Source organism: Sinocyclocheilus grahami, unplaced genomic scaffold, assembly GCF_001515645.1.
Source record: "Sinocyclocheilus grahami isolate Dianchi unplaced genomic scaffold, SAMN03320097.WGS_v1.1 scaffold369.1, whole genome shotgun sequence".
In the NCBI taxonomy this organism is placed as follows: domain Eukaryota; kingdom Metazoa; phylum Chordata; class Actinopteri; order Cypriniformes; family Cyprinidae; genus Sinocyclocheilus; species Sinocyclocheilus grahami.
This window is the reverse complement of record NW_015505548.1, coordinates 570,795-581,465: the sequence shown is the minus strand read 5'-3', so window position 1 is coordinate 581,465 and position 10,671 is coordinate 570,795. Positions and strand designations below refer to the sequence as shown.

Genomic DNA, 10,671 nt, shown 5'->3' with positions numbered 1-10,671 from the left:
TGTGCTGTGTGATAAAACTGCACATTTTAGAGTGGCCTTTTATTGTGGCCAGCCTAAGGCACACCTGTGCAATAATCATGCTGTCTAATCAGCATCTTGATATGCCACACCTGTGAGGTGGATGATTATCTTGGCAAAGGAGAAGTGCTCACTAACACATTTGCAGTGATTTTTTCCGTGGTTCAAGGGTTCCCACTTTGTGCCATCCTCAGAGTATACACTTCTGCTAACCCTCTTTCAGTACAGCTAGTTTATGGCCAGTTAGTCATCATTTTGTATGCCTGATTAAACGGGAGTCCTGAATTACAAAGTCTGTAATATTTAACTTTAATCAATAATGATATACTGCATTAGTTAAGCATCAACATGACTACATATTCAACCAATTATCAATTTTCATTCTTCTTCTTCATTTAAAAGCAGCATGAACAAACGTTGTGATAGTCTTTGCCCGAGCGAAACTGATTATGGAACAAGAAAAAATTGTAGGACGGGACTTAATTTAGTTTAACCGGAATTAATTGGATGTGGTTTCAATGGCTTGTACTGTTTACTGATTGTTCAGCTCACAAAAAACGTCTTTCCAAAAATAACTTTCAGTAGACAAGAACTCATAAAACAGTTTTGAAAGTTGGGAGTTGGGATAATTATGGGAATTTGTGCCTTTATGCAGCGCATGCTATTGTAAAGACAGTAAATGTATCCCCAACAGCCTCATTTTCATTCATGTAAAATTCAATATGACATCTAACCTGACTAAAGTCTGCCTGTATTTAAATGCTTTACAGACAGAAAGAAGCAGGCAGAATCATGTATTGAGATTGTATATTACATTGATGCATTTGGCAGAAGCTTTTATTCAAAATAAACTTACTGTACATTTCATTTCTTTTTACATTTTTACAGCTACAGGAAGGCTGTATCAAAATCAGTGCTGATTAATACAGAAATGTTGACTGGCTGATGTGGTGTTTAGCCATCTCAATGAAAACTGGTGTTTTTAAATCTGTACATGATTATTGGGATATTTGCTGCCAGACATTTAAGAAACTAACTGGTTTTATTTCTTTTCCTGAAGGAGACGGATATTATGGCTTCATCCTTTGCACTTTTCTTAATTTCAGCTCGATGCTGTTTGGCAGACCGTACTTAACCAGCTCCTGTTTTATCTGAAACAAAGATGGACAAACAGATCCAACTTTCCATTAGTCATCCTCCAATAGCAATGTAGACTGAATGTATAAAGCTGTATGTGTTACTTACTTGCTGTAAAACTATATTGGTGTTTGTACTGTTTGTTAGGTCTATTAATGATTTAAGTCTCACTTGAAATCCAATGACTAAAGGGAAAACACATACACACACAAAATCTCAGCATTTGTTGAATTACATAAAATAAATGTATGTGGATATCAACTGGAAACGTTGACTGGCACCATTAGTTGAAGGTACCATTCGTTCAAAAGCCTTTTAGTATAACTCTACAAATGTCCAACTTCGGGTCAAAGTACACGTGTCTTTTTGCAGTGAAATCTTTAATGATTTTTAAAGTAAACATAAGAAGAACTTGTATATTGTTAATTATATTTCAAGATGAACATTTATTGGACTGAAGCAACTTAGGTTTAATTGATTATCCTACATATTATAATGATGAACAAATTGATAGTAAATTGTGAGTTGTAAGGTTACCTTTTTTTGACTTTGGTCCACTGTCCACCCTGAAGGCCCATCGACCAGGAAAATTGACATTACTGGAGCTCCTGAGGTTTGGGATAACGCTCCCCTTGTTTGACCCAGGAATCACAAAGTAGTCAGCTGAGTAGACAGCGTCATAACCAGCCTGTATAAACCGCACAAAAAAAGTACACTTTAAAAACAGAGAAAGAGAGAGAGAGATCAGACAGGCTTGAGAAAAAGTGGAAAGGTTTGGAAAAAGATTTTCACCTGCACCGGATGTCCAGTTACAGCAACATCACCATAATTCATCAGAATAAATGAAAAATTACTGCCTGACATTAAAACCACTTGAAACGAAGTTTCCTGAAAATAATGGGAACAATTTTTTTTTACACATTTTTACTTTACATATTAAAATAATAGTACTCTGTGAAACTCATGTTTAGTCTGGATTAAGTCTGTTTTATTTTTAAATTTATTGAATTTAATATTCTAATTAATATTAATGTTTTAAGTTACATAAAATGAGGATGATGATTATTAATACAGCTTGGGTATAAATATTATGTATATATATATATATATAATTCAGTTTTTTGTGTACATCGTTTTACACACAATATTGTCAAAGCAACATTTACAAATGAGCTACTTTGAAATGGATTGTCTGTGGTCTAACTGATACAAAAACAATTTGCAGTCTGCAAAAAAGAGTAACTTACTGTACTTGTGTTAAAATAAACAACTTTATCCCATGTTGCCACAAAGACCCAAGACGCGGTGAAAGTCAGATTTGGGAAATGTGTGTTTATATCCTGAGAGGCGCGTGTGAGAACATTTCCACTGGTGTACTGACGATATGAAACTACACCTCTTTGACGGTTGTCAAGGTTTGTCCAGAGACCTGCAATTATATCTTGGCTTCCATAAGAGGGAAAGTGGTCTGGAACATTCTGTGTTACAGGCTGGTTGAATGTGAGGTGTCCATTATTATTAACCTGCAACATGAGAAATACTATCAAAATCAATGACCACAGATGAGTTTATAAAGCATTCACCACTCACATTTAGACTTATCAAATTCTTCTTACATAAATCTGCTGGTATGTGCGGCCAAAGAACAGAAATGGACTCAAAAGCTGAATAACAGACGAGCTTCCATCAAGAGAAGCACTGTTGTTTGTGTCTCCTGCTGCTGAGCCGAATGGATAGAATACTTCTGCAGAAGGAACGGCAGTATTTCAGCAAAACCCACCATATGCAACTCCTTACATACCTTGAAATAAGACTTAAAACGCAAACAAAATAATCTAAGAACTGCAGGACAGCAAAATCACAGCTCAGATGTTTCTGGAACGTGTTTAACTCACCTTCACATAAGAGTCCAACATCTTCATGATGAAAACAGTTGTGTACTCCCCATGCTAATGATGCACAGTTTTGAAGAGCAGTTTCAGTCCCACTGCAGAGTACATCGTCCAACCATATTTGCCCTGAACCTTGTCCAAATCTATTATCCAGTGCCTGTACAACGTTCCCACAGCCCAGCTGTCTACACACCACTGCAGCATCCGGAGAACCCCAGTGATCGTCACACACAGTTCCCCAAATTCCATTATGGAGAATCTCCAGTCTTCCAGAACAGAAGCTGAAACCATTCACCAACCTGACATCTACCATCCACCAAAGAACAAAGAAAGAAGAAAGTGTGGTTAACATTATTATTATCTGGGGCCAAGAATGGAAGTCACATATCCACTTACTGTATTTGCAATGATCATACAGTTTACATGTCATTGGTGTACTTGGCCTGCGATTGCGGTGCATGGTTAAATCTCATCAGCATGACATTACATTTAATAACAGCATAAACAAACTGCCAATAACTGTGCAGCTTTCATCATCCTAAGCATCATTAGGGTAGACTGAGTACATTTGAGACATGTGTACAGTTGAAACACCTTAAATAACTTGCGTGCAAAGGAACCCTGAGCCGTGATTTTTGCTCCACACATGCGTATTAGCATTCTCTTTGATCGTGGACAATTTGAAAGGTGTGTCTCTTTCCACTCCAAAGATATTGGCAAAAGTTTTGTTTTCCAAGGTAAGATTTTCATTTCACCATGTCCCTTCCACAATGAATAGCTTATTATCCTTTTATGACTGTTAAACTTCACATATATCATTGCAAACGTTACTCTGTGCTCTAAAAATAGACATATTTTATGATATTGTGCCATGCAAGGTCTTTGCATAATCTAGAGAAACATGCGAGTACGTCAGTGGGGTACGGTTGAGACATCAAGTGTCCTATTGCTTCACATGCTGTTTAGCTGTACAGTGTTATGATAATAGGTTAAAAGTCACATTTACACACATGCTACGCAAATTATGTTTAAAACATTATATTTGTGATATTTCAACTGTCTATTATTAATGGACATATTTTCTAACATGAACGTTAAAAGGATAGCATAGCATTTTGTGAAATATACAAGGCTGTAAAGTACAGTACAGTTGGCACACCCTGTATTTCCCATGTATGCAGTAACAGTTCCATCAGAAAATAAGATGCATATTCAGAGGCCGTGTGTGTGTGTACTGGTATTATACATTATGGGGACCAATTGTCCCCACAAGTATAATACCAGTAAATTCTAACCTTAAGGGAAAATTTAGTTAGGTCCCTATGAGGAAACAAGCTTTTAAATCATACAGAATTATTAAAAATGTACAAATACAGAAAGTTTTTAGTAATGGGTATAGGTTTAGGGGTAGGTTTATAGAATATATAGGTTTGTAGAGGAATAAAATATACTGTATGTAGGCTACAGTATAAAAACCACTACGCTTATGGAATGTCCCTATAATGTTAGAAACACCTGTATGTGTGTGTGTGTGTGTGTGTGTGTGTGTGTGTGTGTGTACTGGTATATATGGTTTATGAGGACACAAAAGGTGTATAATGACATGGGTATTACAACGTAAACATGGTTTATGAGGACACTTCCTGTGTCCCCGTAAAACAACAGGCTTAAAAACATACAAAACGGTGTTTTATGAAATTGCCAGTAGTTTTCTGTAAGGGGTAGGTTTAGGTGTAGGGCAATAGAAAATACAGTTTGTACAGTATAAAAACTATTATGCCTATGGAGAGTTCCCGTAAACCACAAATGCAAGTGTGTGTGTGTGTGTGTGTGTGTGTTAGGCAATGTAGTCAGTGTGGACTTTATTTTTGTTTCTGTTTTTGTTGTTTTCCATGACAATTTACATTGTTATTTTTACTGTTATGTTTACATTTGTACTGTTTGCCATATCTTTTCTAGTGTTAAATATTTTGTTCCTATTTTGTTTAACTGAATCTGAATTAAATAAAGCAAATAAATAAATCTGAATTTTAAAAACATTGCACAAATGTAATTTATTACATTTGCAATAAATGGTTAGCCAGCTTTAGAGTATTAGGAATGGGTGTCTCAACTGTACCCTATATACAGTTGAGACAAAAATGCACATTATGTTTATGAGCTAATTGTGGAAAATATAAACTACTTATGGCTATTATTAGTTTATGATATTTTAGTACATAAGCAAAAGAAATATCATGTGAAAAATCACTTCATTTCGGCATCTATTTTTTGTGTAGTGATGGAAAAAGCAGAAAGTGTCTCTACTGTACTCAGTCTACCCTACTGGAGTCTTGAGAAGGACATGGTCAGTTGAGATGCTGATATTGCAGAGTCTACGAACATAAACAAAAAAAACAGGATAACTTTGCAGATGTTTAACCATCTTGTAAATTAATGCACTCTTTTTCCGTGTCATCTGCACCAGTTTTATTTGTCGGTGAGCAGGACTACAGGAAAAATGCGGAAGTATGATCTAGTTTTCACAAAAGCCCTGGAGCTGTCAAAGTCTGCCAGATGAAGGTTTTACAGCTCCAGGGGTTTTGTCAAAACTAGGGATTGTACTTCCGCATTTTTATTCCCATGCTCACTGACAGCTGGATCAAGTCTAGTGTATTATGTTTGAAAGATTCCCTACATTTTTGACAAAAGGGAATGCCACAGCCATTTTTTTTTTTTTACTTTTTATTGCACACACAGACAAGTTTTGTTAATAATCCATCTTGCCAGCAATAAATTACCTCTTTAAGAACATGCCTACATTTCTGATTGAATTTTTATGTTAATTTATTTATTTCAAAGCCTATAATTACTTGTTTGTGGTACTGCAGTTGTTTGTGCCAAGCCTGTTAATTAAGGACAGAGAGAGAGAGAGAGATTATTAAGATCTAAAACACTTGCATCAGGTACAATTTTGCGCTCATTTCATATTAATAATGGTACTAATATCAAGAGCTTACTTGACAGGACCGACATCATTATTAACAGCAGCAGATGTTCTGAACCTGGAAGGATTCTCATGATGAATATAGTTGACAAAGTGAAAAAGAGTCCTTCTTCTGTGATGAGAGAGAGATTTATTCCTTAAGGAAAGCAAACTTATGTGTTTTTTCTCATATGTAAAAAATAAACACATGGTTATACTACGGGGCCGTTGAATGCTTGAATCTGATTGGCTGACCAACGTTCTAAGGTGTGCAATTATTTTCAAAGAAACGCACAGCGAACGTAGTTCCAGGCAGCTCTGGACCGCATTACATCTCCATATCACTTCGCCAAATGATTTCTGTTATTTCAAAGGTCTTACAACAGCACAATAACCAAAATCCACAACAACACTGACCAGACAAATAAATATAGTAAGCAATATGATAAAAACGACAGATCATTTCCATGTTTTATGTCGGTAAAGCACATACTCTATCTCTCCCGCACAGACGCACATAACTTACAGGACAAACATACACGCGCTAACGTTATCGCTACTCTGGCGATTTTATTTTAAAAGCTATATGATATTTCTCACAAGCGAGGTAACAACGGCGCTGTTCGTGAAGAAAACGAACAAAGTTTCACTCGGTAGAGACGCCGCTGCCGATTCACGGTGTTGCCAGATTGGGCGGTTTTGAATTTGATTGTGCCAGTAAAAAATTGGCTTGGGCGGGTGGACAAAATTTGGGCTGGTTTGGGGTCAGTTTGGTATGAGGTTCCATTTGTGTCAAAAATGAGTCGACTGCTAGCTTTGTGTTTTGTACTATACATTTGTCTTTGTCTACAGTCATTGCCTATGGGGTTCCATTTGTGTCAAAAATGAGTCGACTGCTTTGTGTTTTGTACTATACATGTGTCTTTGTCTACAGTCATTGCCTACTTGTTCAGGTAAATCAGTATATGTAGGCGTGTATGTTGTGTGTTGACGTCGTCTTAATCTGTCGTCCTGCCTGCTTTTTCTCTGTCATTTAATTACTATCATCCTTATTGTCGTTTTGTTCTGTCGTCCTAACTGTCGTCTTATTCTGTCGTCCTAACTTGTTCTGTCGTCCTAACTGTCGTCCTGTTCTGTCGTCTTGTTCTGTCGTCCTAACTGTCGTCCTATTCTGTCGTCCGAACTGCCATCTTGTTCTGTCATCAATACCTTAATCAGCTCAGTAAAGTTAGTTTCACATTTCATATTTGACTAGGCTGCTTTAGGAACCGTCTGCAAATTCACCTCACAGTACAAAACGAAGTACAATAATTCATTCAAATTAATGTTCACAGGACTATAGTAAATGCCTAGTGGGCAAACTTACAAAAAAACTGCGTACAGTAATTTTTATGAAAATAATTGTGTACTGTGCATAGGCCTATATGACGAGAGATAATGCCAAAATATCGCATGTCAGTATCTAGGAACATACTACAACCTTTGGAACATGAAAAAGCCTTTTTTTGGTGGATTACAGTAGTTTTTTTATTTTTCTAAACATTAATTTTAATTATTATACTTCGTTTTGTACTGTGAGGTAAATTTGCAGACGGTCCCTTAAGCAGCCTAGTCGAATATGAAATGTGAAGCTAACCGACAGAACAAGACGGTGGTAAAGAGGACAGAATAAGATGACAGTTAGGACGACAGAACAGGACGACAGTTAGGACGGCAGAACAAGACGACAATAAGGACGACAGAATGAGATGACAGTTAGGACGACAGAACAGGACGACAGTTAGGACGGCAGAACAAGACGACAATAAGGACGACAGAATGAGATGACAGTTAGGACGACAGAACAGGACGACAGTTAGGACGGCAGAACAAGACGACAATAAGGACGACAGAATGAGATGACAGTTAGGACGACAGAACAGGACGACAGTTAGGACGGCAGAACAAGACGACAATAAGGACGACAGAATGAGATGACAGTTAGGACGACAGAACAGGACGACAGTTAGGACGGCAGAACAAGACGACAATAAGGACGACAGAATGAGATGACAGTTAGGACGACAGAACAGGACGACAGTTAGGACGGCAGAACAAGACGACAGAACAAGACGACAGTTAGTACGACAGAACAAGACGACAATAAGGACGACAGAATCAGATGACAGTTAGGACGACAGAACAAGACGACAGAACAAAACGACAATAAGGACAACAGTAATTAAAGGACAGAGAAAAAGCAGGCAGGACGACAGATTAAGACGACGTCAAAAATACATACACAAAGCAGTCGACTCATTTTTGACACAAATGGAACCTCATAAAGTATGTATACTGCATCCAATCAGTCATCACAACGTTACTACACACACACACACACACACACTGCAGAGGCGCTGGTGCTGGTGTAAACGTCGACAGCCGCACTTATCACGAGGGCTCAGCAGACAGACGTTATGATTCATGAGTGACAAGGTTTTAGCGTGATAACGTATAACGTATCTGATTTTGAATGTAGTATGACTGTATATTCAAGTAATCACAATGCCTAAATATAAGTTAAAGAGTGGGAGAGTGACTCAAGTCTCAAAACGTGAATTGTGGAGTGAGATGACACGAAGGCTCTATCACTGCAACTCCGAAATCAGCACATTTGAATGAATCATACCCGAAACTAAATATGTCTGATTATACGATCCTGTCTTTTATCTTTTAAACGTCCAGATTGATCAATCCTTGAAAACTGCTAGACTTGATTAGTTTTGACTGTGCAAAGTTCTGTATTATGATCTACAATATTACCTTAGGCTTCCTCTAGTTCTGTGTAAAATTATAGAGCGACACGAAGGTAAGCGCATTATTGTTGTTGTTATTTTTTTTAATTGTCAGATTATAATTAAGTATCAATGAATGACACAGTTTTGGGTTGACTGTCATGGTGTGCGCATGAACGAGTGTGAAATACCTGCTAATTAGGCTACGTTGCTTTTTCCTATCACTTATATTGGGCACTTTTGCATTTAAACTGGATTATTCTGACTGCTGACATTGAAAATCATGCATGTGTTGTTTCGAGGGTTTGACAGTTCTGGTTTTGGGCGTTTTTTGTGAGCTTTTGGGCTGGAAAACGTCCATCCAATCTGGCAACCCTGCTGCCGAACAATTTTGAGAGACAAGACTCAGAGAGGTAAAATACACGCGCTCTCTCTCTCTCTAATAACTTCATTAATATCTGCATTAGTCTGCCATCAACGGCTGAAGCCTCCGTTACTAGGTCTAAACACGTTTTGGAATTAGCAACGGAGGCGTTGGATGAGATGCGGAAGAAATTAATCCTACTCACAATAGCGTTTTAAGTACAAAAACCGGACGAATGCCTTGAAATATATCATCTGATCGATGTCTTGAGGTGTGGCAACCGTAGTATAAAGCGGAATCATTGACTCCGGGCCGTTGAATTATAAGAAAAACAATTATTCAATTATTTCTTACTAAACGTGTTCATCAGCAACTAACGTTAATACTAAAATTCTGTTCAATTAATGAGATAAAATAATCATAGTAGGCTAAATTAATTATACAATTTCAAACATCTCTCTTTTTTTCTTCATTTGAGCTACTCTACCTTGTGTAGCTATTAACCTGGTTTAGGCCTATAGCCTACTTTAAAATTGTCATTGTGTTTGTGTAGTACAAATATTGTTGGTTTTTATGACAATTTGCTTGATATTTGTAATATATTTTGATACTTACCTCTGAAAGATTCATCAAGCCTGCTCTTGCAGATTAAATTAAAACAATGCAGGAAGTTATTACTGATTTTAAAAGCTTGAACAGCGTCTGTGTCGAAGGGAAGTAGAAGGCTTTCATCCACGGAATGTTGGGTAGGGGCCATAAAACGTCAACCTGAAACTGCATTCAAACGTATTTTGCTTTCAATTATTACACTGTAAAAAATAAGTGTAATTTTAACTGTAAAATGTTGTAAAAATGCTACGGAAAAAAAACTGTTAATAGGTTAACAGTAAGTTCCCGTACTATATACAGGGAAAAACTGTAAAATATCTAACCAGACATTTCATGTAATTGTACAGTAAAATGCTGTTCATTTTACAGTTTTTAGAAGTAAAAATAACAAATAAATGTATAATTTACAGTCAAAAACTGTAACTGCATGACACTCCACATTTAAAAGTATTTTGTTTAAATAATCATGTTTTTTAATAGTTTTTGTTATTGGTTATGTATATTTGGGCTTTATGTTACATCTTCTGTTGTTTAATGAAAGTTGAATGCATTATTTAAGTATCATGTGTGTTACCATGATGGTGTTTTGTGTTTGCATGAATGACTCTGTGCACCTTCTATATATTAGTATATACTTCTGCTTGTGGCGAAGCTGTTTGTGGTGAGCTTTGATTCTTCATGTGCCTTTCTCTTTTACCACCTGCATTATTATGGTGGTTGTCAGTATGTTAAAGGTACAAAACAGATTTTAATAGCAGTGTGCATTGTTGAATTTAATGGTTTAAATTCAAATTTTCTTGTTTGTAAATTACAGTTTTATACTGTAAAATTTGCCGTTTTTGGCCGTAAATGTGTTTACAGTTTTTCTGTATTTTTTACAAAATTATTCTGGCAACCACAGCTGCCAAAATT

The 10,671-nt window shown here is 36.7% G+C and overlaps 1 pseudogene; it reads right to left on the bottom strand.

Annotated features, from left to right (window-relative positions):
• The window catches only part of LOC107549330 (uncharacterized), a 68,108-nt pseudogene that overhangs the window by 18,288 nt on the left and 39,149 nt on the right, over positions 1-10,671 (bottom strand).